The sequence below is a fragment of the Gopherus flavomarginatus genome, chromosome 11, assembly GCF_025201925.1.
Source record: "Gopherus flavomarginatus isolate rGopFla2 chromosome 11, rGopFla2.mat.asm, whole genome shotgun sequence".
NCBI classification, from domain to species: domain Eukaryota; kingdom Metazoa; phylum Chordata; order Testudines; family Testudinidae; genus Gopherus; species Gopherus flavomarginatus.
This window is the reverse complement of record NC_066627.1, coordinates 34440723-34464120: the sequence shown is the minus strand read 5'-3', so window position 1 is coordinate 34464120 and position 23398 is coordinate 34440723. Positions and strand designations below refer to the sequence as shown.

Below are 23398 nucleotides of genomic sequence, written 5' to 3'. Positions count from 1 at the left end.
CACTATTGGCAAGTACAGGTCACTTCCGGAGGGGAGAATGTAGGATTAACAGGCACATCTGCTTCTAATCCCTTCCACTTGGCCTGCTATCCACCTCCTTGTCACCCCTCCCAAGTCCCACTCTCATTCCTTGTCCTCCCCACCATACATCTCTATTTATCCTGCACCCCCCACCACCATAAAATTTTCTCTTCCCTTCCAGGAAGCATTGATGTGTGGGGTTTTCTTTTCAAAAATAGTGTGAGCACCTTCTGGATTTTCTGCCTGACTAAGAATACACTTCTCCTAAACAGCCCCACCCCAAAACAACAAAACAAAGACCTTTTGGCAGAAGCAGGGTATAGCAACATGACTATTTTTTCCCCTTGATTTTTGCCAATGTCCAAATGTACAGCACCTGGATGGAAAGTTGCCAACTTTTCAATTTCTGAAAAACGGATGCTACAGCAGGCGCGCCGGAATTCCCTCCCTACCCCGCTCGCTCACTGCTTTCCTCCCTTCCCTTTCCTCATTGTCACTTGATCCTCCCCCAACCTGGGTTTCATGAATGCCAACAAAGCCTATTTAACATACAGAATGCTTAATGGTGAGGCATGTACCACAGTGTGCAGAACAATTAGAGAGTTTTAAAAAGCTTTATTGGAATTACTTTACTAAACTTCCACTTTTCAAAAAAGCCTTAGACCAGGTGTACACTACAGACCTATACCAGTATAACTACGTTGCTCAGGAGTGTGAAATATCCACAACCGAGTGACACAGTTACACCTAACCTCCCCATGTAGACAGTGCTATGTTGATGGGAGAACTTCTCCATCGACTTACCTACCACCTATCGGGAAGGCGAATTAACTGCACCAGCGGGAGATACTCTCCCATCGGCATAGTAGTGTCTTCACTAAAGTACTACAGCAGTGCAGCTACACCATTGTAAAACTGTACATGAAGAGAAACCCTTAGTTAAAAGTCCAACTGCACAGATCTCACAGAGAATTAAACTAATACATTTGTTTTCTGAACTCCTAATCACATGCATTTTATTGCCCAGGAGCAATGTAATATTTGGAGAGAGATTAAAGATAAGTTCTTGCAGCTACATAAATCAATTCCATAGTTTCTGTATCAAATGCTAGTATTTACTCACAACAGGCACTTTAGCTAAACAATTCAGTTACTCAAAACTCTCAAGTATGTAAATAAAATGATAATATTTTACAATATAACTCTTACTATATATGAAAACCATTTTTGTACTAAATATTTAAAGTAAGCAAATGAAAAAACTGTTCACTAAGTAGCAATTGCTATCTAATTTGCCACTGAAGAGCATGAAACAACATATAAAAAGTTACATGGTACTCATCAGCCTCAAGGCCTGAGGATACAGGTCAAATATTCCAAAGAGAAGATTTAGACTCCCCCTACGCTGAGGTTACAAGAAAAGAGACCAAAAGATGAAATTAATATACTCTTTGGATTCAGAGTTTCCCCTGTACCACTGAACTAAGTGCATGACTCCATTAGCAATCCTGCTGAAAGTTCTGAAACACCTTCTGGGGACTTGAGAAAACTCCTGCACAGACATCTGTTCTAAGAACCATTTGATTTGGATGAGCACTTTACTAGCTCACACCAGTCAAAGTGATAAATGACAAACCTTCTACACATCTTAATGCTCCAGATAAGCCTAGAAAAAAAAATTAGGGCTTGAGAGTAGAGCAAATACTTAGTATAGAGGTGAGAAAGGTCATTTGTACAACTTTCCACACACACACACAAAAAAATCAATGTCAGTATGTAAACAGAACAAGCCTAAAGAGTTAGTGATACAGCACTGACGGACGGGAAGCGTAGCAGATGCTAATAAAGCGTTTTTTTGGAACCTAGATGTCTTAAGACAATAGCAACCTTAATATTTTCTAAGTCAAAGTTTTTTTAAGTTTTCAAAATCAACAAGTGGCACAGCAACAAATATGACTCAGTATGCACTTGGGGGCTACTGTTAATATAAGCCTTGGACTGCTGTTCCAAGGTCTCAGTGCTCAGGGTATCTCAGCAGCCAAGGGCATCTGTGTTAGAAATTCAGAGCCAACAGAGGTTGTTCTAGGTTCCCTTGGGCCTAAATTAAATATCCACAAGTTCTGGGAGTAATCTATAGATAGAAATCACTTTTCAGTCATTTTATGAGATCTGGCTAGGAGGCACAGATTTAAGAATATCAACTCAGCAGATCCCAAAAGATCAGGACACTTTAGTGCCATTTATTTAAAACACACACCCACACAGAATGAATGGTGCTTGGTTCCCAAAGAGATTGAGGGATCCCTGCACCACTTCAATTGTGCTGGGACCAAAGCACCAAATCCAGATCAACCCAACAGTACCCAAGGAACTTGGGCCAGACTAGGACTGCAGCACAGCATCAGCAGTGCCAGAACTGCAATGCCAAATGAGGCTGACCTGGAGGATCCAGAAACTTTGGTACTAAATAGGTCTACCCCAGGGGTTGGCAACTCATGGCACGCATGTCAAAGACGGCACGCAAGCTGATTTTTAATGGCACACTGCTGCCTGCAAGGACTCCAGCATGCCATTAAAAATCCTGCCCAGCCCAGCCTGCTCGCCTCTGCCCTCCACTCCCCCCGCAAGGACAGGGAGCAGAAGCATAGGCGTGCGCATGGGGTGGGCAGATAGCCCCACTCTACTGGTGCGGCAAGCCGCAGGGTCCGCACTCCCAGGCCAGAGTCCCCGGCCAAGCGCAGCAAGCCGCCAGCCCCTCCTTTGCCTTCCCCTCTCCCCTGGAGCCCTGCCGCCACGCACGCAGCGCTCTTGGGGCCAGGGCTGCGCACTCCCGCGGGGCAGTGTTTGACTCCGCGAGGAGGCAGACATGCTCTCCGCTCAACCGGAGCCTTGCCGCCGCGTGCACAGGGCTCTGAGGGACGGGGCTGCATGCTCCCACGGGGCAGCATATCTGGCTCTGCTTGGAGCCTCATGGTAAGGGGTAGAGGGCGGGGGGAGGGGGTAAGAGGTAGGGGCAGTCAGGAGACAGAGGGCAGAGGGGGTTGGAATCCTGGGTGGGTTGGATGGGGGTGAGGGGGTCTCTGGAGGGGTCAGTTGGATGGGGCATGGGACAATTAGCTTCCTTCATCAAATAAAATTTGTTCAAAGTCTTTCACAGACTAAGAGTTAGGTATTAGGTGTTATCTTGCCCTTGAGTATTAAATTGAATTGCTATAGTGAATTTAATATTTAGTGTTAATGAAGTTATATAGCTTGGTAAGCAATGCGCTGAACAATTAGTTTGGAAAAGGGGAGCATTGTAGCAAGTTGTATGAAGGAATATGCACTAGCAAATGTCTATGCCAGCCCCCACGCCCCCATTATTAAATTTAAGGGGAAAGGGGTAAGAAAATCTTTATTAAACACAAATTAGAATTTAGGTAAACATTCCTAATATGAAGTCAGTCTACCTTCCCTTAAAAACACTTCAAAATCTCTTGCATCAAAAGAAAAACTTGGCTATGAAATTAAGAAAACATCTTTTATTACTATACAGGAAGCCCAAAGATCACTGTAGAAGAGACCTATTGAGTACTAAAATTAGGTAAATGCTGTGCAATAGGACACCTTAGGCCCTTGGATGGAAGACTCATCTTTTCTTAACTCATGCTGATCAGTGGGAGTATGTTCATTCCAATGTAGAAAGCGGACTAATGACTATGAGAACTAGAAAGAAGGGCAAAAAGTTTGTTTTTAAAGGGAATAGACCCTAAAAGGTGAATACTTGATGTGAAAGTTGAAATACACAAGTACTCCTATCTCAGCTGTGTTATTTTATTTTTAAATCAGAGCTGTCTAATAGGAATGCGTTAAAGAAATTGCAAACAGCCAAAATTTTTAAACTCAAGTCTTTATATAGGCACCTGCTGATTTTCAACAGTCTTCAACTAGGAAGAATTCCTAGAAACAGTCCAGCAATCCAAAGCATCATTGAGGGGAAAAAAAGTTTCAATACCCGTAACACAGGATCAGCTGAAGGGAACAGTATGAAAACCCTTATTCACATGGATGTCTTGCGTTTTCTGCACGTGAACTAAGAGCCAGTTCTATATAGTCACGTTAACCAAGTGTTAAATAGGGAAATAGAAATAAAGGGTTTTTTTTGCAATTAAATAGAGTAAATATCTATTATAACGCTCTAGTTAAGTAAAAGCTGCAGCTGATATTTTTAATGGGGAGTCTTTTTAAATGCTCAACTGCCTGTACAACAGAGAAGCAAATACAGCTTTTGTCTGGTTTCTCAAGTCTGCCATGAAAGACTAGTGCTCCCTTTAGAAGAGTTTTGGTTTGTTGAGTGATTTTAATCTAGTCTTCCTCCAGGAATGTTTTGTTAAGCCAGCTTAAAAAGATGTTAAGACCTTGTGTAAAACAAGGCCAAGTAGGGTTGTTTTTTTTAAAGTTAACACACCAACTTTTCCTAGTCTAGATAGTTCAGAAGTGTTCCAGCTCACTGTATTACTCTCTCAAGTTATTTAGACTACAGGATAGATTAATTATGACATTCCTAAATAAAAAGGACATGCTTCCCTCTGAAAGCTGGTGGATAGTTGTTGATACAGAAGTAGGTGGTTTTGGATTTTTCTTTTTAAATAGCAGCATATTTAATTGCCTGTTAAACTACACTGGTAGAAGGAAAAATAAACTGTTATTCTAGCATGTTAGTGGTGTATTTTTAATCCCTTAAACACATACATAAAGTAAATTTACCATGAACTTAGTGTTGATTCTCTACTAACACAAGGAAGCAATGAGTACACAGCCAAGATAATCAAAATGGTCCTGTCACATTTCTTGCCACCATTCAAAATGTATTCTCTCAAAGGATGCTTCTTTTGTTTTTCATCTTAATGGCTAATACATTTTCGTCAGAAATTTTGCTTTGGATCTCCAGTACTCCATAAAAAGGAGATGGTGGGATTAACAGATCATCTTCACAAATACCAAAGAGTCCTGTAGCACCTTACAGACTAACAGAAGTATTGGTGCATGAGCTTTCGTAGGTGAATACTCACTTCGTCAGACGCACTTGGTGGAAATTTCCAGAGGAAGGTATAAATATGCAGGCAACAATCAGTCTAGAGATAACGAGGTTAGTTCAATCAGGGAGGATGAGGCCCTCTTCTAGTAGTTGGGGTGTGAACACCAAGGGAGGAGAAACTGCTTTTGTAGTTGGCTAGCCATTCATAGTGAATGGCTTGGTGTTCATAGTGTCAAGAGTGCAGTCCACACCATCCTCCAGATCATTAGTGAAGCTACTGAACAAAACTGGCTCCAGGGGGGACTGACCCTTGGGGCATGCCACTTGATACCAACTGCCAACTAGACATGGAGCCATTGATCAGTCTTCCCTCTATAATGGAGGAGGGTAAACTTCTACAGTAATTCCTCACTTAAAGTCATTCTGGTTAACACTGTTTTGTTATTAGGTTGCTGATCTATTAGAGAACATACTAATTTAAAGTTGCACAATATTCTGTTTAAGATTGTTTGGCTCGCCCCACTCCACCCACCCAGCATTTCAGCTGAGGAGCAGGCAAGCCCCCAACCCCGACTGCCAGCAAGTTTGAGGGGAAAGGTTAGTTTCTGACAGTGTGTCAGCCATTTTTATTGCTTTGTCTAAAGGTGGATATCGTAGCTATGAGAAAATAGTTTATACTTTATTACTTGCAACATTATGTTATAATGCAGATGTGAATAGTTATTAAAGGAAGGGGAGAATGGTGGAAGTGAGTTTGTTCTCTCAGATGGAAACAGGACACATTTAATATATTTCATGTAATCAATGACATGGAAATCTACCACCATTTTAAATGGGCTAAATTGTGGATTTCTGGTAATAGTTGCTTGGTAGGTCTCAAATATTCCATATTTGTGCCAAATAACTTATGTTTTAAATTTCACAAAATCAGGATGCATATAAAGCTGCTGATCTTCAAGAAAAATACAGAACTGCCACTTGTAGTCAAAAGAGATGTAATAATGAATCAAAACTCATGAGGAAAGTTTAAGTAAATGAAGAGTCTTCGAAATATGGCATAGTAAGTACAATACCAAGTGACTAGACAGTCTACAGACTTGCAAAATTCTACCTGCCTAGCAACAGTGATTTCTGATGAGAAGTAAACTAGTTTTTCATTCAGTAGTCCTAGCACAGGGTTGGGGAGTACATTTTGTGAATTTTCAGCTATACATACTTATCACTTACAGCTTGTACACACTAGCACTTATTTCAGCATAACTTATGTCGCTCAGGGGTGTGAATAAGCGCTCTCGCACACCCCCACCCGATGTAAGTTACACCAACCTAAGCATCAGTGTGGACTGTGCTATACTGGCAGGAGAGCTTCTTCCTCTGACATAGTTGCTGCCTCTTGCAGAGGTGGTTCTATTATGTGGAAGAGAAAGCTCTCTCTGTGGGCATAAAAATGTCTTCACCAGCTGCGAAACTGTAGCATTTCTAGTGTAAACTAGCCTTTAGTCTTATACCTATCCTTACAGTATACAGAAGTGTTTGTTATTCAAAGTAGTCACACAGGTTACCTGCCACGACTAGCTCTAAAAATAGGATAATGGCTGTTACTGAGAACATGCTACTGCCTCATTTCCCTCCATCATCCCAGAAATGAGAAATCTGCTGTCAGGTCTGAATGCAAATTTTGAGAGCTGCCAATTACAGAAGTTTAATGGTTTAGAAGCAGCTTGAGATGCAATCTTCTTCTGCTGCTTCTTTTATCGCTGTCCTCATTGTCTCAAGAATGTGGGAAGTGGGGTATTAATAGGAGAAGTTTTGTAAGGTGAAGTTATTACCTGTTAATGGCAAGCATTCAGAGGCTCCAAGCAGGATAAGAGCCCCACTTTACTAGGCAATGTACACACTGCCCACCTGGAAGACCTTATAATCACTGGATACATCTAAACAGCAAGACTCCAACCTGAATGAGAACATCTACATTGTATATTGAGTCAGCTGACCCAGGCTCTGAGACTTGCTGCCATGGCCTTCCCTTCCCCCTCCCCATAAAATGGGGAGGAACCTTAAGACAGTCACAGATGGATTTAGCTATTCCTCTGTCTGCTCCCACCATGTGTTTACCTACATTTGCAATTTTTAGAAGTTATCTACATCAAGTTTCAAATTCCATCTCCCACTCAAGCCATTGCTAACTGGTTGATTTCTTACAAAATTGGTAGAGACCTGGTCTTGTGATGAGGTATGAAGCAGAGAATATCAGTTATACAGATTAATTAGGACAGATAGTTCTATGAGTAGCAGCAGCATAGAAAATGGTACTGAAGTATAACTGTATGACAGACAGTAGTACTGGAGAAATGGTGGAGGCTAGAATGACAGTAAGAGCAGACACCTAGGGATGGATAATCATGACAGGGGTTGATGTTGAGGACAAAGAAGGCCTTGATATAGTATGAGGAAGGAGTTAAAATGAGGTTGATGTGATCAGAGAAGTGGGCAAGGCAGATTTTAGCAGCTGTGTTTTGTATAGAATTGGTGGGGTCAATTAAGCAATCTAGACAGAAGATGAAGGCTAGGGTGAAACTTTGGATGCCTGGATAGAGAAGAGATCTTACAAGCTGGGGGAGGGAGAAAGTGAAGGAAGAGTTCTAGGATATGGCCACTGCTTGAGCATGTGAAGCTAGACATGGAGTCAAAAGTAATCTCTAGGTCAGAGCAACAGGCAGGATGGTATACTTTTCTGGGAGTCAGGGAGGGCATCAGTTCCTTAATATTTTATTCTGTAGCTTATTACTGCTTTTTTAGTAGTTAATATCAGTAACTATGGTCCTTATAGAAAAAAATTATATATATAAAATATTCATATTCAACATCTATCCAGAGTACTCAACATGCATCTGGGGAACAAATGAAACACGAACAATTCTAGTGAGGTCAGATGCTACAGGACATCTCTATTTAACTTCCTACTTCCAAAGGAGAAAAAAAGTCTCCTCCATGGAATTCCCATCAGGATTCAGAGGGAGACAGAAGCAAAAGGGCATGTATCAAAGTCCAGCATCCCCAATACTGCAAGAGGATTGGCACGGAAACTTTGGCCCATAAAAGAATGAGAGATTAGGGCTCAAATCACCTACAGTTCCCAGTGATATGATGGAATGGTTAGATAAGTTTATGGCCCTTGATAGAATGGAGAAAAATTGATCTCTTATTGGATTTATAAGGAATAGTTCTCACATCTGGCTTGTGTTCACAAGGCCACTATGCCTGTTAATAAGCTGGGCCTTTTATTAACAACTATGTTGCATTCTACAAACATGGAGAAGTCAGGGAAAACAGTACTTAAAATTGTTATGGTCGTGTCTTTCTCCCCCCCCTCCCCAAAGATTTGGACTGTATAACATGGCTTACTAAGTCGTATGTGTGAAACAAACTTTAGGTGACCAGTTTTCTCCAGCCTGTATAACAGACTTTAAATTGTGACAACTATTTTAAGATGAGTATGTCAATCTCTTCCACTGAAAAAATTCTAAAGTCTGATGTCCCTTTTAAAAAGTATACTCTGAGTAAATTTGGCAGAGAGCCTGATTAAATACTGAAGTCCTCAATATTTGGATATTTAAGGAACAATAACTATAGTGTGATTTGTGGAGAAATCGTTTATTGGTTGCTCTTCTCATTTATAGAACGTTGACTACTCATTGTTATTTACAAGTTGCCCATGCTTCTATGTACTATTCATAATTTTATCTCTATTTTATTGGTCAAAAATGTTTCCTAAAGTTAGTGACTCAGTGATTTGGAAACTATTTGAAAGTATTAAAAGGAAAACAGTAAATAATTTATGTTGAGTAAAGGAATCTGTTTGCTTATGCGTGATACTGGTTACCTCTGTTTTCCTATAGTTATCTAAATTTGAGAGCTTTGTATTAATGTGTGCATATTTGGCGTAAGTAGTGAGATTCGCCTTCTAAGAAACGTATGCATCATTTTAAATTGCTTTGTTGCTAAATTTAGTGAATTTACATAAATATACTATAATTACTAAATATAATTACTTTTAATCCATAGTGATCATGTATCTAGTCTAATAAAGTTTGCATAAGGCAGCCAAAAGACGATTAACTGTATTATCTGTTGGGCGTTGATATTTTGTTTAACAAAATCCACACTCTAAGCTATGAGTTATGAGTGACCTTGAGGCAGCTGTGGAAGGCAGTTGCCATAGCAACACACCACAAAGGTGGTTCATCTCAGGGAAAGCACCAACTTGGTGCATCGTGTTACTGATACAATAAACACAGGTATACAGTAGCTCTACTGATGCATTAATATACAGTGTAAGTAATATTTTAAGATAGCCATTACATAAGGTTTTAAATCACTTTGGGAACAGAGTATTCATTTCTATTATCCGTGGGTGGAAGTAACTACTTCCGTAAAGATAATGGGAAGTGGGTGGCCATATGACCAAATCAGGTTATTCTGGAGCTCTACATAAGGAACTGAGTTATGTCCCAAGCAGGCGCCTTATTCCCCAGAGTCATCAGGTGCCAAAAACATTCCAGAGGTAACATATCACTTTTGAATGAATTGCTTCAGCCAATGCACCAGGAGTATCCTTAGATAGAAGCTGGACTAATGAAAGGCCTTTGAAAAGGTAAATGATCTCCCCACCTATCCCTCAGCCCCTTAAATAAAGCCAGCATGACCAACTTGTTTTGAATATTAGAGTCATAAAACCACTTTTCCTCCTTTGCCATATAGTGAAGTTGTTACCCTTTCCCCATAGGTTTTATTCTTGAGACCTTTCTAGACACTAGAGAATCACATGTTAATCTTTCATAGAACAAAAACAGTGGTCCCCAATGTGGTGCCTGTGGGCGCCATGGCGCCCGCTGGGGCATTTTGTGCGCCCGCTTAGCGCCCAGCAGGGGAGAGAAGCCGCGTCGCCGTGCCTGCTGGGGACAGAACTCCAGGGCTGCAGGCGCCAGTGTTCTCTGTCCCTGGCAGGCACAGGGCTGCGGCTTCTCTCTGGCTTCTCCGGGGCTGCAGGCGCCGGTGTTCTGTCCCCAGAAGGGGTGGGGCGGCAGCTTAAGCCGTAGAGAAACTGCGGCCCTGCACCAGCCGGGGACAGAGAACTCCGGGGCGGCAGGCTTCATTCTATGTTAAAGAAAGAAAAATAAATATATTTGAACCAGCAGTTCAACAATGTTTTACTTTTTAAAATAAGATGAAAACTGCTTATGATATTTATTTTGTAAAAACTCCTTAATTTTTCTTACAAGTAGATAAAGAGCAAAATTCACATGGTAAGGTGAAAGAGTAATTGCCAAATAATTTAATTAATACCTTTTACATGTAAAATAACCCTTATCTTATGGATTCATATATTATGTAATATTAAATATGATGGATTTTGTATTACTGTACAAATACAAAATAAGACTTGAAAAATTGTTGGTGCCCACCACACTCTTCTGAAAACATGAATGTGCTATTGGCCACAAAAAGGTTGGGGACCACTGGAACAAAAAAGATATAGAATCTTTTACTGTGGTATGCAAACTAGTGCATTTTTTGTGAAATAGTAAAAAGCCTATTTACATTGTGTTAAATCATATTGCCCTAACAACATGAGACTTGAGTATTAGTATTTCAGCTTAGGAAAAAAAACACAAACTCTGAAGTATGGATCTACTCTGAAGAATGAGTCTGCTGAAGTGGCATTGTGAGGTTCCATGTTTGTCTGACTCCAGATCAAATTTGCTCATTTTAACCGCTTTTCTAACCATCAACCGTACAAACTCCCTGTGGGACTTGGGCCTCAATTTGTGCTGTATCACTTATTCTTAGTAAGAAATTCTGCAGGCCAGAAGATTCTGTTATACCTGTGCAATCCTATTGTCCTAAGTTGAGTTTCACAAATGTAACTGTCAAAATTCTACTTAGAACTAAACAAGTCTGTTGAGACAAATACAGAAGGAACTCCTAGCTTTTGTGAGCCCTGCAAAAAGATACAAGTAGTAAGACTGTTACCAATGTCCTCAGATACAGTATACTCTCATTTATCCAAAACCCTATTATCCCAACCATCTTATTACCTGAATCCCTTCCTTGTCCCCCACCATGAGACACATGCCACGTTATGTTCCAATTAGGACATTAGCAGCAATTTTTAAAAAATGCCAGTTCAATAATTGCAGCAAAGAATCCTGTGGCACCTTACAGACTAACAGACGTTTTGGAGCATGAGCTTTCGTGGGTGAATACCCACTTCGTCAGATGCATCTGACGAAGTGGGTATTCACCCACGAAAGCTCATGCTCCAAAACGTCTGTCAGTCTGTAAGGTGCCACAGGATTCTTTGCTGCTTTTACAGATCCAGACTAACACGGCTACCCCTCTGATAGTTCAATAATTGCTGATTAGCAGTGTGACAAACTGGGACTGTCTTACTGTGGTCTGTGAATTCTGGGTGGGGGGTGTTGGCCTGGGAGAACGATCTGCATTGGGGGATGGGAGACTGGCTGTAGAAAGAATACCTGAGCATGTAACCTGAGAACCCAGGAAGGGGTTAGAGGCCAGGTGACACCTCTGCCCTGGAAGCTGAACAAAGGTTGGAGAGTGAGAGGAGTTTCAGGAGGTGGCTGGGGAATAGAGGGAAGCACAGACAGGGCTCTGACCCCCCCAAGGGGGCTGTGATGCTCCTGGGAGCCCAAGATGAACCTAACTGGGGAGGATCCTGTTGTCTGTGCCTGCAAAACCTGTTTTGGACTGTATTCCTGTTGTCTAAATAAACCTTCTGTTTTACTGGCTGGCTGAGAGTCATGGTGAATAGCAGGAAGACGGGGTGCAGGACCCCGACTCTCCCACACTACATGACAAGCAGCTACTCAGGAACAGCATAAAAATCGGGCAGTTTAAGGCATGTCTCTGAATACATGAATTTAAGTTGACAAAACACCCCATGCTCAATAATGAGCATAAACCAAGAATATTAAAGTGCACTGACAACAGGGAGTGGATTGTGCATGTGGTCCATAAGTTCTGCATCAGCAATGCCAAAGTATGCAACAGTCACAGTGCATGAGAAGTTGAGAGAGAGTATGCCTCTATTATGGATCACCCAGATAGTCCCAGTCACTGCAAGAACTTGAGGAGCAAAGACGAGGCACTTGGTTTATTCAAAATAGGTCCACAAACAGGTGTTCTGTTAACTATATTAAAGCAAAAAGCTATCCATTTCCATCAAAATATTAACGGTGTGGACACCGCTTTTGGTAGCAGTGAGGAATGGCTAAGTCATTTCAAGAAGCAGCATGATATAAGTCAGTTGTCTGTTGCTGATTAACTGTTGTCTTCCTGCATGGCAAACATAGCCCCATTTAGAAAATTGGTGTGTGAACGGATGCAGTTAGAGAGGGTCTGAAGGCTGACCAGATCTATGACGAGGTCAAAGCAGACATTCTGGAAAATGCTTCCAGAAGACACTTGCATGTTGGTCTGAGAAGTTCATCCCTGGTTTGAAAAAGAACAGACTTAATGTGTTGTTGTACAAATGACACAGGAATACACAGTCTAAAGCTGCTTGTGATCAGCAAGTCCAGGTGTCCCCGATGCTTCATATCCATATTTCCTGTGTCCCACACTACACGAAGTCAACTGGTGAATGCCACCATTTTTCAAACATTGGTTCCACTCCAACTTTGTCCTAGCTGTCAGAATAGGTTTCTGGTCATTAGACCTCCCACAGCATGATATTCTCTTTATAGACACTGATTCTGATCAGCTCATTTCAGCTGATAGTGTCTAGTGTTTTATTTTTGCCTACTAACACATCAAAACTCCAACTTATAGATCAAGGAACATTAGCAATCCTTGGACATTTGTACAGGGCTAACCTGTCAGCTACTGTCCTCACCACACACAGGCTACTGACCCTCACAGATTAAATTAAGATGCTAACAATAAAAGGTGACTGCTATCTATTGGCTGAATTGTGGTCCAAGCTTCAGCATGGAACAGTCAGGTGTTGGGGGAGAAAAAAAGGTCCGATATGAACCCAAGGCTGAGCTGGTTAGACTTTCCCAGGAAATTAAGGAAACAAGATGCCCTGCATGCAATTGCTGAGCAGACAAGTTGGGAAACAAAGGCTTTCCAGGAACAGGAGGGCTGTGATACTCAGGATGAAGGTTATGGTGAGCTGTTGTGAACATTCAAGATCAACACAGAATTAGTTGACCCAGCTGAAGAGGATAGGAAGTCGTCAAAAGGTAGCAGGACCTTCGGATCAGGTACTGACAGCCTCTGAACCAGCTGCTGTGTTTAATAGGTCTTTACTTGGGGTGGAGAGTCCGAACACTGACTACATGCACACCTTGCTCCTCTGAAAGTTAAGTATGCAGGCAACAGAAAATTAAATAGTACAATAAAAAGGAAGCTGCTATAACAGAGTTCTTTGCCTATTGTAGCCGATTACTGTGATTGCTTTGTGCAAGCTAGCATTCTCTAGCAAAGTTCACGTTTGTCTACTTTTCAATAAAGGTAGATTTTACAACATATATCACTGTGTAGTCTGACATCTTACTTGTGTTTTCCACACTCCTTATTCAAATTCCCTCTTGATTATCCAAACACCCTATTATCCAACTAAAATCCATGTCCTGCCATGCTATTTGGATAAATGGGAGTACACTGGATAATTGAATACCTGTTGAGTAAGGTTGTACACTGGTTATCTAGTCTCTTTCTACAGCAGAATTGAATTCCTAAGCAAGTCTAATGGAAAAATAATCAGGTTTGATTTTGTCTGTTTAAAAATCATATGCTCATTTAATAAGTTTTGTGGTGTGTGTTTTGGTTTTTTCCTTTTTTTAAACTTCACTTACAGCAAGACCTCCCTATCTTTCTCCAATCTGAAAAAAGAAAGACTATTACATTTATCAGCACTCAGTTTTATCTAACAGCATGAAAATAGTGATTAAAAACCCTAATTTTAGCAGCAGCAGCACTAAAGTATATTTCTGGAATCAATTCAATTTCAGTAATTCTCATTTACATGAATTAACAGAATTACCCACCTGTTTTTATCTTACAGTAATCTCATGGACAGACAGGATTAATTGCGCTAGTTGCCAAAAGACATTTACTGTCACAGCCAAACTTGGTTACTAATTAAAGTAAAATTTGCTAATCCATCCACTGAGATTTTAAATGCTAATACTTTAGTGAAGCCATAAGGAATTCTCTCATTCTTAAGATTTCTAATGCATGTTGTAGAAGTTGAGAAGTTTCAAGACCATTATAGGCACTAGTAATCCACATTACCATGTAGTAATTCCATGTGATTCCCAGTCCCAGCCTCTTGATCCTGAGACTAGTGGGCCTGGGTGCATTGGAAGTATCTCCATTTTCTTTTCTTCTACCTAAGAGGGTAAAGTATGCATCCGCATGTTGATCCACAGCAAGCTCAGCTGATTAACTTGCATTGACTTGATTTAACATGAGTCCTATCCATGCTGTAGCTAGGACAGTACCTGAAACCTGGGATTTAAAAAACACTCATGATTGTGTGGCAAGAGAACACTAGGGGGGTTGAAGGAGGCTGAATACACAATGTCAAACTCCAAAATTCCTTTCCAGGGTAAGAAGAGCCTCAACATGATTTGACAGTAAAGTTGCAACCTGTTCCTTAAAGTTAGATCGAAGCATAGACCTCAACATGAACCACCACCACAATTCCTTTCAAACATGGGAATCTTTGGATACCGAATGCTGTTAGTGTTTTTTGCATCTTATCCTACCCATTTTATTCCCTAATCTTATAAAGCAGATCTTGAAAAAGTTACCGGAGCGATACAAGCAAGACAAACTTGTAGAGCCTGCATTGTTGTTCATAGCTCTGTTGGACTCAAAATGACGACACTAACATTTGTAATCAAAATGTTCAAAATCAAAATCTCCTGTACAAGCATCATTTTTCTATGAAAAGTCAAGTTTGCCAGAATGTCTTAGACCTGCACATTTACCTGGGAGCACTTCCTACTTACCATTGGCATGTAAGCCTTGTTAAAAACAAGTAGTGCAGAGAGCAACATCTGTAGTTAAGGCTGCCTAACGTTTTCTATTGTAAGATGCTGTTTTCAATTGCTTATAACTTTGGCAAACTTTGAAAATTTCAACCCAAATGTCTAATGTCCGGCATCTGCCTCAGGCTGAATATTTTCAAAAACCCTCAGCAAGAGTGGTTCAGCCATATCCAAGAGCAAGATTAAGGACCAACATTATTCAGTTCATGTTAACAAATGTATTGTAAGAATCCGAGACACTAATAACTCCATGCTTTGGAGCAAGGACATGAAATTTGGGAAGGGGGTCAGGAATAGGCATCTTGCAGTCCTATGAAACAGAGCCCAGATTTGGGCTCAAGTTATGAGTCTTTGAAAAGTTGTTTGAAGATGCTCCGTAGAGAATTAAGAGTTTGGAGAATTCAGCAGCCAGGTATTCTGTCCATACAGAGCATGCTCTAGCCCCTCTCCTATGTATGAATTGACTGCACAAGCACAATCCCCACAGAGCAATGGAGCACATTCTGTGTAAGGCTGAGAAGGATTCTCCTTGCAATGGCTGTACTGGGTTACTGTAATATTAGACACCAGAAGTGAGAGGAGGGACACTGGGCTTCCCAGGGTCTCAATGTATCTCCTACTGGCACCCAGCTGAAGAAGAAAGCAGCCTGATTTAGAATGCAGAAGTGAGGGGATTGAAAAGAAGCAGAGGAATTGGGGGAGGAGGGTGAGAATATAGGCAGAAGTTTCTAAACCACTAGAGCACACTCCCCTCTAGATCCTGGAACTGAACCCAAGAGTCCTGAATCTCTACACTCTTCCCTCTGATCAGCAAATAGCTGTGAACCCCATCTAATGGCCCAACGCCTGTAGGTGACCCAAGCTGGGGGTCACTATGGTTCCGCATGGTGGAATTTGTTTTCAGGGTTGTTGTTTTTCCCCAGTTTGCTGCCTTTTTTTTTTTTTTTTTTTAAAGCTAGTAAATTGGAATCTTAATATTCTCAAATCTTTCTGGATATAAAGATCAATCACATGCAAAAGCAAGGGACTGGGAGTGATGAGAGAATTGGAACAGATTGACTGGGATAGGGAGTCTGGAACTTGCTGGGCAATGGGAGTGGGTTGAAAAGCCTGAGGAGTGGACTAACTAGATGAAGAGAATGGGGACTGGTATGAGGAGCCAGGTATAGGCAAGAAACAGGGACTGGCTGGAGGGAATGGGAAAAAAAAGGGATCAAACTCAGGGGAATGGACAGAAGAATCTGTGTCCTCTAGAGCACGCTCTCCTCCTGAGTCTGAAATTGAACCCTCCCCCACCCACCCCTCCACACATACACAATCATTCCTCCATTGTCTGCAAATATCTGTGAAACCCACTGGCAAAATAGCCACCCCCCTCTAGTGCTAATTCATAGATGATAATTTACTACAGCTACCAGTTACTCCTTTAACTCAAGTGTACAGGTCTGCACAATGGGCTAAAGGTTTCAACCCTGCTGATGACCCCCATGGGTGTCAATATGTTACCACAAAGAATTTTTTTTTTTTAAGAGTTTGCTCAATGTGATAATGGAATGAAAGATAATCATAATGCATACACATAAAGGGCAAATTAAAGTTGTATAGGCAACCTTAATTCTGGCATTTACTAACTTGAATGCTGACTTCGCAAACAGCATTCTGTTAATGTAGGGGTTTGTGTAATACATGCAAGCTCAGCTAGATTGAACGTACAGGTGATTGCCTTTGACTGAAGATATCTGCATGAAGGCTAGAGTGACTATTCCTTGCAACTTTCTCTGCACTTTACTTCTTAGAAGTGAGGACAGTCTCATCTGTTCTTCATCTGAGGGTTTAACTTTTAAAGAACTCCAGTTCTTTAAAGTACCAGTTCAACTGAAAGGAATAACTTAAGACATTTATACAATCAAATGATAGTAAGCTTTCAGTTGAGCAGACTATTTCTCTTAAAGTTATACCACCACAAATGAGATACCACCATAATCTCACAACTGAGCTCATTCGCTCATGTTTCCAAAAAAAAGAAGAATCCTCCTATTAAGAGGGGATAAGCAGATACTTCTGGACAAGTACAGAGAAAAAAAGTGAACTAGTACTAATTTATATGAAGAGATCTAGCAAAACTTAAGCTGCCCCGTAAGTGCTAGGTCATCCTCAAAACTTGAAGAAAAAAATAGATGTCATTCAGTACCGTTTGCTCAAGCATGCATTTAAGTACAGACCAATATTATTTCAAGTCTCACTAGTAAGTTATTTTCTGAGAATTCACTTTTTTTTTTTTAAATCAGATTCAACAGCAGAACATTTGCTAGCTAGCAAGTATTTCTGCTATCAGACGCCTACTGAAAACTCAGGAAGGAAGGAAAGAATTTTTTCCTCAAAGCCAGAAGCTACTCACTGAATCATGTACGTAGCTTGCTTGTGGAAAACAGTAGTAGTACTTCCAAATATAATTAGAAGTTAATTTGTGAGGAAAATACTATCCCAAAATCCACAATTAACTCGTTAGAAGTGTTTTAAACTAACATTTACACTGCAAAAAGCAAGCTATAAAAAATTCTTGAGGGACAAAAAATACTATCTCCTAAATTAGGATTTGGCAAACTAGTATGGTTAACCTATACAAACACACTGGAATCTTAAGTACTAGAACACATAAAACTAGTGTTGTTGTAACAATTGAAAGTGCTGTACTTGTGCTCTTTTCAGTACTCCATCCTGCTTTGTGGCACTGGATGGCTAGTTTAGACCTCACAAATTAAATGATTTTTTCAGTGTAAAAGCTCAATGAACAAACCACGAAGGACTTTTCTACAGTAGAATTTAGCATCTGTCAGAAAACACATTTGTACATGTGAATCTTAGAAATCTTAGTGTTTGGAGTGTATAACTCTCAGGACAGAGAGACTGGACACACTACATAAGTTTGTTCCGAGGATAAGCCAAATGATACAGAAGTACGGTCTTGTCTTCACTAGCAAGAGAGGTGTTTTCTTACCATATGTTACCTATCACACAGCAACTAAAATGGTAAAATCCTGGCGAAGACAAAGCAGTCTGCAGTTTCAACATGTGTTGGCAGATAATCCATAGGCTCCACTGGTACAGCAGAATAATTGATCCAGAGAACCTTATAATAAGGTGGCCTCAACTAGATGCCCCCTGCAGCATAACAGGTGTGCCCTACTTCAGTTGTGCTCTAGGATAGACCAAGGGAAAAATCTCTCATTATTCAAGTCAAAGACCACCTATGGGCATGACTTATTCATGCAGGTGCGCAGTAATCCTGAGAACACTAATGATCAAACCCAGTTTTCCATTTCTATAATAAACATTTTCAGACAGCAATTTTCCATTTCCCTCTCCAAAGGGATCACTTCCAGAACACCCACCCATGAGTCCACCAGCATTTGGTTCTCAGTTTCTTTCTGTGCTTGTTCCAGGATTCCTGAGTAACCAGTCTCAACTTCTATCCAAACAGTCCAGATCACCAGCACAGACTATTTTTTCCAGCCTTCAGCTAACCTGCCCCTGGATCTCCTAGTAATGCCTCACTATTCACAATGAGGTCCTGCAGACCTTCCCACTCTCTGCAGCTTCCCTGTCTATCCTAGGCAGCTCTCAGTCACCCCCTTTCTTGCTCCTCACATGCTGGCTCACCCAGCCTCCTCCCTTGTAGGATTCATGTGCCTAAGCCCACTTAGGAGGCAACTAATCAATCACAGGTGCACTAGACCAAGCTCCCTCTTAAAGAAGCCAGTTACCCTGTGACACCTCAACTAATCCAACAGCTCCTCCAACTCAAAACGTTAAGCATTTTGCCTCAGATAGGTAAAAAAAGTAACAAATAAAACAATCCCTAAAACTAGCACAGGTTTAAACATTTAAGGGGAACAGGAAGTCCTTGGAAACAGTGGCTTCATATAAAAGTTTCAGTTCAACATGTGCATGTTACAATATAATATTCATGTCCATTTACTTGGGTAATGGGAAATTATAAAAGCTTCTACAATTATCTTGCCAGTCAAGAGTTGCTTTGTTAGGGTAAGGACTTTTCTATATGTGAAAGCTGAATAGGTTGAACTAAAGGTCGATTTCAAAGCCAATTTAGTTGAACTCGTGAAGAAGGTCATGTGGCCAGTTTAAGATAAGAAAAATTGAAACAATCCTAAGTCGATCAGGAACAGGTTTAAGCTGAACCCATATAAAAGTGTCTAAAGATGACTTTACAACAGTTTAAATTTAAAAGTGGTTAAAACTAATGCTATTTAGTCACATGCTAGAAGAAGGATGTATGAGAGAACATATTATGCCTTCTATTATCTTTTACTCAGTGAAATGCTATCAACAAAAGACTAGGCACTTGCATGAAACCTGATGGTCACCTCACACAACTACTCTACATGGGGCTGTCACCTTGGGAATATGATAGGCCTAGGCCTCGAAAACTCAGGAAGTGTTAGAATGCTCTAGAATAGAACATGAAAAGGACATTAAGAAAATGGGAGGGGGAAGACACTGTTGACACCTTGGGGTGGGTATGACCAAGGCCAAATCCTTTTCACTGGTGCCTGGAGAGACCGCTTTTAAAAGATCTCATATTAAGATTTAATAAAGTTGAAGTCACTTGGGCAAAAGTAAAAGTAAAATACTCACTCCTCACTGGCCCTCTTCCTCATATTTTACAAAGCATTATGTAAATTTCCATTGCTCTATTAAATTCCCACTTCAAAAGGGCATTAAGAATATCTGCATGTTCACTTATATAACTTTTAAAGTTGCTAGTAATGCCATTACACAGAGATATATGCACTGGAATTAGTGTGTTTCATAGACAGAACTTTACCTGCTTTTTTGGTGTTCAGAAATAGTGTAGTGGTCGCTTTCTAAACTGGTCTTCTCAAAATACTTCGCATGAGTGCTGAAACAAACCAAAAAGACAACCTTTAGTATTTCCAAGCCAGCCAAAAGTTTTATTTTGAAAGACAGTCCAGCATGCCAAAGGCTTACTCAGCTCCAGAATATATTTTTAAAATGCAGCTATTAGGAATTCATTTCTAAGAAATACAAAAATGAACTTTACAAAAAAGTATTTTATACAGAACCACTGAAGAAATTCAGTGTTCAATACATTTCAAACACTCTGATTTCTTAAGTGTTCTGCAGTATTCTAGTAAATATAGAATTGAAGTAAAACTCAAACAGGAATCTTCATTCAAATGAGTGGAGTTGTTTTTCAGTAAGACTCTTGCACACTTTAACTTTGATATATACAGTTTAGCATTTTAGGATTTATAGTTACTACATTTTAAGAAAGTTAGATTAAAGATATTAAATAGCACAAGATAGAGAGCTCTAAAAAAAACTTTCACGTGATAAAAACAGGCAAGAAACCTAGGTGTTATATAAACCTCCATGAGCCCTGCTCAAGGCCTGGAGGCATATGCTCCAGAAGCAGGTGAAGCCACTCTACTTTTGGAGTGTGAGTCTGTTCTAGACACATTCTATAGTTGATAAATACAATCAAGGTCTGACCATTTACTCTTGCCACTAATCCACACTTACAGAGTTTATATCTGACTTTTAGTGCTGAGTGAGCTCAATGTTTTCTAGCCACCACTGGCCCTCCCAGGCAGTTACAGTCTCAACTTACACAGCTGGCCGTATATTGGATCTAGCAGTTGAGTTTGACTTATAACTTCCAGACATGTCATGGACTGACCATTACTGCCTGCATTTTGAAGTTGGGGTTTTGACAGCTTGTTCTTTGAGGCTAATGTAAGCTAACTGTCAGAGCCTTCTAGAATACGAGTTTTGTTCTGACAGACTATTCTTGACTTGGTGGATTACAAGATGTTTATGCACAGTCCACTAAGTGGCCCGTAAGCATCCTCTTCTCTGGCTCTGTTCTCATAAGACACCTTCCCATGTAAATGACCTGTGACAAGTTAAACAAGACTGTAGACAAGAGTCAATGGAGGAAATCTTGGGCTGAGGCAGATCAATTGCAGAATAAAAAGATTTTTAAAATTTCTTATATGGTGGCTGCACAAAAAAGGCAAAGAATAAATTCTTGTCCTTCTCGCAGACCGCTCAACAGCATCTTTTGTTCAATGTGCAGTTGTGGTCAAATAAAGGAAACAAGGTGTTCTGTTACACAAGGAAAGGGCTAGTGAATAATACAGAGACTATTAAAGTGCTGTTATACAAAAGTTAATGTTGTGGCCTGATCTGGAAAACTGTGGGCAGTACTGCTGACCCCATTTCCAAAAGGATATTTCAGAATTTAAGATGAGGGTAGACTAGGAACTTCTGCCTTTTCTCTCGTGAGGCAAGGAGACCAAAGGGACAGTCAATGAAATTAAAAGAAAAAAAATTGTGAAATTCATCAGGTAAGAAGAAAATCCTTTTTCCAAACAAACAATGTGTAATTAATCTGTAGAATTCATTTAGACCAAGAACTTAATATTAAAAAAGGAACTGGACATTTAGAGGGAATATCAACAGCCAGAGTTATAACTGACAAAAATTGCACAAGGTTTAATATCTTCCACTACAATGTTTAAAACAATCTAGATGAGGCCTAATATGGCATCCTCCAAAGCATCTTGTGCTTCTGATGGACCTTAGGTCTATTCAGTATGGAAATTGCTTCTTTTCCTACACAAAATGATGCGTGGCAGATTTGTTCTGGGTTAGTCAGATTAACCCACTGGTCAATCCAAATTATTTTTGCTCACCAGCTGGTGCTTTTTTCTTGAATGTATTACAGAACTGCCAACCAAATTTCCAGTTCTGCAATATTAAATCCTTCATGTTTTAAATTATAGTCTAGATTGAAAATCTGGATGCCAAAAGGAAGAGAAAAAAGGGATAACCCCAAACATGGGTATTTACACTCTGCATAGATCCAGTAACACTTTAATTTTGCATAATTATAATTCATTTCACTTATTAATTACAAGCATTGTTAAGTAGGAACTTAGTGTTAACTACGAAGTGTAAATGTACTTAAGCCTTGCTCTCTATAAAACTCTGGCCAATCATGTCATCACTGACTGAGAAGCTTGAAATTCTACTCAGAGTGGAACTGCTGACCGAAATACCAATAGCATAAGCATGCCTGCATGTTATTAAAGGAACTAGTGGAAAATTTCACAGGCTGAAATCCAGAATGTCTGCGGTCCCTTTTCCTATAAAGTAGTTACAAGGTCAGGACCTCAAATCTATTTTTTGTGAATCCTGGAAAATTTCCACTGCTTAAGGAAATCTATAAAACAAATTCTCAAAACTGAAGCCCAACCAGCTCTAGAATTCTGACTTGATAGAACGCACAATTTAAACAAGTTTTGTTGAGATAAAAGCATCACCAATAGCAATAAAAAAAAAAACTAGAGAACTGAACCAAAATACATCACTACTTCGATATAACGCCACCTGACATAATATGAATTTGGATATAATGCGGCAAAGCAGTGCTCGGGGGGTGGGGGGGCAGGGCTGCACACTCCAGTGGATCAAAGTAAGTTCAATATAACACTTTCACTTATAACGCGATAAGATTTTTTGGCTCCCAAGGACAGTGTTATATCGAGGTAGAGGTGTATGGAAGGGTTACATAGCCATTTTGAAACACCACCACACTGGGGATGGAAGTAGTAATTAGGGATTTAGTAATTTCATTTGAAGTCCAGATAAGTACAGTATATTTTGAAGGGACTTTCAAAATGATTTCCAGACAAGCTATACATATGATATAGAACCGTTGGAAGTTCACCAAGTTAGTACAGCTGTGTACAGACAACTAGATCTTGAATAAAGCAGACTGCTCAATACAATAAAAGTCTTCTAGTTCAACCCTAATGTCCTTCTTTCCCTTAATAAGGGCATATTCTTTATATTTATTAAACATAAGAGGGTAACTGTTCATAAAGAGCTGTTTTGGACGTCATTTCCCTGATTTGGAGCCATACTTTATCAATGAGATCCAGGCCAACAAGTTAAATTTATATTAGCCCAAATAAAAAAAATAAAAATAAAAATCCTTTCTACTTAATTATATTCTTAAAGCAGTTCCAGATGAGTTTTAATTACTAACTAAGGTTTTTAAAGAAGTCTAAATATAAATAGCTGTACATCATTGATTTACAAATGAAGAAAGCAGTATATCAATATACAACGCCATGTAATGTTCCTAGCATCTAAAGAGGTATTTACGTTATGTTTCCTCCCTTAATACTTAGATTTTTTTTTTGGCTTTAAAAAGAAGGATGCT

General features: G+C 40.0%; 1 protein-coding gene across 5 annotated transcripts in view; it reads right to left on the bottom strand.

Moving 5' to 3' along the window:
* Positions 1-23398, bottom strand: part of NCOA3 (nuclear receptor coactivator 3) — a 184737-nt gene that overhangs the window by 142978 nt on the left and 18361 nt on the right. For all 5 annotated transcript variants that reach the window (XM_050917257.1, XM_050917260.1, XM_050917261.1 and 2 more), the window contains exon 2: positions 19970-20044. The gene's annotated coding sequence lies outside the window, so the exon portion shown is untranslated. The remainder of the gene's footprint in view (positions 1-19969; positions 20045-23398) is intronic.